Consider the following 5,272-nt stretch of genomic DNA (forward strand, 5'->3'; position numbering starts at 1 on the left):
TGCTTTGGCATTCGCCTTTTATAGCTTCTGTTTGTTTCGTGTGGTGTCAGAATTCACTTGTCATTTGTCAACTTTGCAACACGCTATTATACACACAGAGACACTTGCTGTTTGAAAGAAAGTGAGAGAGAGGGGTAAGATATCACGTTTGTATGTAGAAGCGAAAAGTCATACTCGAATATTAATGGCTATTGAATTTTCGTTCAAATGACAAGATGTCCTTTTGGTTTCTTCAGACATATCGCGAAACAATTTTTGATGTTAGGGATGTCGATGGAGATATTTAATAGAAAAGGGGGAGAGAAAATGTATTTATAGACAAGTCTTTATAGACCAGTCGAGGCGAGTCTTTATAGACGAACGGAAGGGAGACTTATAGATGAGATTTAGAGTGTCATTATTGACGAGCCAAAGGTAGTCTTTATAGATGAGCCGAAGGGAGTTTTTATGGACCAGCCGAAGAGAGTTTTAATAAACGAACGGTCAATTCCACAGCGGCGGGTTCTTCGATACCGGATGGACTGCCACCTCAGTGTACACATGTTTGTATTTGCATCGTATTTTTGTGTTTGAGATCCTTTTTTGGGAGCAGCATATCGTGGAATGCCTGCTTCGGATTTTTTTGGTCCGTGCCGAGACGGACCAATATTTATGTCCTCGGTTTGTCACATCCGCATCTACAACACTCAAAATTTGCTGTGATGCAATATATGGCATGAGTGGGTGCATCTCAGGGGTTGTTCTGGACTCGTCCATGTGAGGGACACAAGCCGCCAGTAAGTCGCCGTTGTAATTAGAATACGCGGCTCCCCGGTAGTCCCCCCAACAACAGCCACACGCAGCATTTAACACCAACCGTTGTTGTTCCAGTCCCTGAAAATACATGCTTTTTGAAATTTAATTGCAATGGACTCCGAGCTAAAATAGAGGAAATAGTGGATTTCATGAGCCGGAAGAATATGACGGTAGCGGCGGTGCAGCAAACTAAGCTCAACAACAACTGCAGCTTACAGCGTTCTGGTGGTTACAATGTTTGAGCCTGCCTCTAATGATCGGTACATGGAATGTATAGGGTTGCTAAACGTATACATCCGGCCGATAAATAGCTCAAGATTAGCCCGCTTTTGGAAGGTCATAATTGTCTGGTCTTGGGGGACTTTAATGCCCTACCAAAATTAACGGAGAGTGTCACAGTTCGGCAGACATAACAACCGGGTCACCTGGTCTGACAAATGACGTTTCGGGGCAACCCGTCATTTCTTTGGGATCAGGTTATCTTCCCATAATTGTCTCCATCAGCAAACTACTCGATTTCATCACCTCTGAACGCCGCACTTTCGTCAATCATGGAAAAACTAATTGACCGAGTTTCAGAGGGTTCACTAATCACTGTTTTTGAAATCTGCTGATGTTCGAGTTGCAGAACGGACGTTACCTAACTACATGCTCATCCAATACCCGAAGTGGCAGAAGCAACGGGACTAGCAAATGAGCGTGATGAGCTTCTTCGTGCCAACCCCAGTGATCTCAGACTAAGGGAACTGACACTGGAAGTTAAAACGTTGGTCGGAGAACATAAGGGGAACAGGTGGTCAAATCATCTGAAGAGGTTAAATCATCGCAATAAGTGAATTGTGGGCAACGGTTAAGTCAGTCTCGAACTCTAGAAAGAAGGAAGACAGGACCTCAGTCACGTTTGGTGACGTTACGCTGACTGATTCGAAGAGTTGAGCAAGTTATTTCAGTCGAGAATTTGTCGGGCACCAGGAAATGACAGGGAAAAGGAAGAGTACTACGTCGCATTAGATCTATTCCTGCCGAGGATGCACCACCACAATTTACAATGGATGATGTTGAGAATGTCATCAGGAACGCTAAGTCATTCAAAGCGTTGGGCCCTAATGGAATCTCCATGGTAATGCTGAAACAGCTGGATGTGCCGGGATTCGAGTATCTCACTAAAGTTTCCAGCCTCTCGATCCCAAAGTCAGGAAAATTGGCATGGTGTTCCCGCTACTGAAGCCGGGCAAGGATGCCAGCAAAAGTGAATCGTATAGACCGATTTCGTTTGTATTGCCCGTAGCAAAGACCCTTGAGGCTTTAGTCCTCCCCAGCCTTAGAAATTGCGATCCAGTTGCCGATCATCAGAATGGGTTCCGTAAGTAGCACAGCACCTACTTCTTCTATACTCTACACGATATCAATGCCGTCTGATATCGTAACGTATGCGGATGGTTGTATGATCCTGGTGTCAGGTACCTTCCCTGAAGTCATTTGTGACAGACTGAACTCCTATTTGACTGATCTTATCAGTTTTATTAGGTGGTACACATTCAACGTTTTCATTTACCATTGGTTCTGGTCCAAAAGCTTCATAAAGTGCTCCTTCCAAATCCTCAGTACGCTATCTGTATCAGTTACCAGATTCCCTTCGTCATCTTTGCTTTGCATTTTTCCACGTGAGGAATATACAAATATCCCCTGTTCACCACATGGACGGTAGAGGTGAGAACAGAGTTGAATGTAATGGTCGATGACAGCAGAATTCCGACCACAAACTACCTCAAATTCTAGAGGTCACATTCGACAGCATGTCCATGTCATCCGTTCATGCCACATCTATCTGCGACGAGTTTAGATTTAGGAACAAGGTCCTCAAGTCCCTAACCGGCAGTATTTAGGGTGCAGATAAAGAAACCTTGTTGACCACCTATAACGCGATAGGTCGATATGTGGTAAGCTATGTTGCGCCAGTATGGTACGCGAATATAAGGGCAATGTGATGGAAAAATATTCAAACCTGTCAGAATGTCGCCCTTAGAACTGCGACAGGGTCCTCCTCATGTCTTCAGTGGACCCCCTACATGAGGAGACATAGATCCTTCCGGTACAGCAACATAATGAAAGGGTGTCGTTGCAGTACTTGCTCGGGTCTTACAATGAGAGCCATCCTAATCACCATATGGTGGATAGAGAGGCCCAACGTCACAAGAGAGAACCTCAAGCAGGTTTAAATAGCATCCACACGGATGCAGTCGTTGATGCCATAAACAATTATCGCGTGAATGCTGTCCTCGGAGAATACCCCCATCTATCGCAGCTGATGAGCGTCTGCTGCCAGAGTAGGATCGATGACACCGTGTAAAACATCTGTCAAGCATGCGACACAGCCCCGCACGAACTCAACTAACTTCAGTAGATCTTTGGTTACATCCCTTCGAAGCAGCCACATTCCTAGAACTGAAGGAATTCTTTATAGACGAGGTGAAGGGATTCTTTATAGACGAGCTTAAGAGAGTCTATATAGACGATCCGAAGGCAGTCTTTATAGACGAGTTGTAGTGGATCTTTATAGACGAACGGAGGGGCATATTTATATACTAGCTGAAGGGAGTCATTAAAGGCGAAATGAAGAGAGTCTTTATATTCTAGGCGAAGGGAGTCTTTTTAGGCGAACCGAAGGAACCGCATGTCTATAGGCGAACGGCATTGAATCTTTATAGACGAGTGGAGGGAGTATTTTTTCGACCAACCAATGGGAGTCTTTACAAACGTACCGAACGGAACTTATAATACGAGCAAAAGGCGAGCTGAAGTGAATATTTATAGACGATTCGAAGAGAGTCTTTATAGACAAATGGAAGATAGTCTTTATAAACGAGCTGAAGGGAGTCTTTATAGACGAGCTGAAGGGAGTCTTTATAGATGAACTGGAGGGAGTCTTTGTAGAGGAGCTGAAGGGAGTCTTTATTGGCGAGCAAAAGTGATTCCTTACTGACAAGTGATTTACAATTAAATTTCTTCGAGGTTTCTTAATCAATATGAAGTAAATACATGCATTTTTCCCCACAAAAATTGTTCACTCCTTTTAAATATCATAACAGGACATTCCTAAATTGCGTGCACTTAATACATAATACAACGTTTTTGTTTACTTATCAATTTTTATTGAACTTCCCTATCTCAAAACAACTTAAAGATGGCAAAAATATTAAATGACAATCGATTAAGGGTCAAGAGATAGGAAACATAAAGGAAATTGTTGGCTATCGGTAACACAATGATATTGCACTTAACCCTTAAACGACCACTACTTGTTTTATGTTAAAGTTTGGGTTTACTTAAATTTTATTCAGGTTCCAAACAAGAATAGGATTTCTTCAAAATAGTTTTGGTCATAAAAAAACGTTAATAAATTTCACTACTGTTAACGTTATTGTGTGTGTGTGTGTGTGTGTGTTAAAACTAACAATTACTTTAAGGGTTAAGTCTAAGTATAGTTGAGTAAATATGTATGTAATGTTGTAGCTGTTAAAGTGAATTTATCTTATATATTAAACTTAATTGTTTCAAGAAGGATTATTTCCTCCCCCACTTTCACGCTCTCTGTGTTTTTTTATTTGTAATTGTATTTATAATGGAAAACATGTTTGTCATTTCAACGAATTAGGACAAGAGTAAAGTAAACAAGCCCAAGGGACAAAAGAAAAACAGCGTGTATAACGTCCCATAAATTTCATAATTATAATTTGAGAAGAAGAAAAAAAGGAAAGAAGTTAAAGAGTTAATGGACCTTTGTTTCGCATTTCCTTTAAAATGTTATCGCTATATATACGTACATACATACATATATAAATACATCTGTATATAATTCATAAGAGCTGCATATAATAGACTCAGATAGATCTCTTCTTGGTTAACCAAGACAATTCACAATGGATAATGTTGCGAATGTCATTAGGAACGCTAAATCATCAAAGCTTTGGGCCCTGATAGAATCTCCATGGTAATGCTGAGGCAGCAGGATGAGCCAGGAGTCTAGTATATCACCAAAGTTCTCAAACTGTCGCTAGCCAACATATCGTTGCCGAAGTCTGAAAATGGGCCTGCTAATAAAGGCAGGCAAGGATGCCAGCAGAAATAGACATCCACTTTCCGTTAGCAACAAGGCAAGATAACCGCTTGGCGTTCGACTTATCTAAAGCCTTTGAAGCTTTTTGAAAGGCTGAAATGCTATTTGACCGATTTTACCACCTTTTTGTCCGCCACTAAATTTATGGCCAGGTCCTCAAGTCCCTAGCCGGCAGCACTTGGGTTGTAGATAAAGAAACCTTTCTGACCACATATAACTAGAAAGATCGGTCTGTGGTAAGCTTTGCGGCGTTAGTGTGGTCTGAGAATATACATAAGTGCAACGCGATGAATATTAAAATTTTCAAACATGTCAGAATACCGTCCTGAGAACTGCAGCAGAGTGCAGTTCTGTCTTCAG

The sequence above is a fragment of the Musca autumnalis genome, unplaced genomic scaffold (assembly GCF_047663935.1).
Source record: "Musca autumnalis isolate F117 unplaced genomic scaffold, ASM4766393v1 scaffold_1, whole genome shotgun sequence".
Classification (NCBI taxonomy): Eukaryota; Metazoa; Arthropoda; class Insecta; order Diptera; family Muscidae; genus Musca; species Musca autumnalis.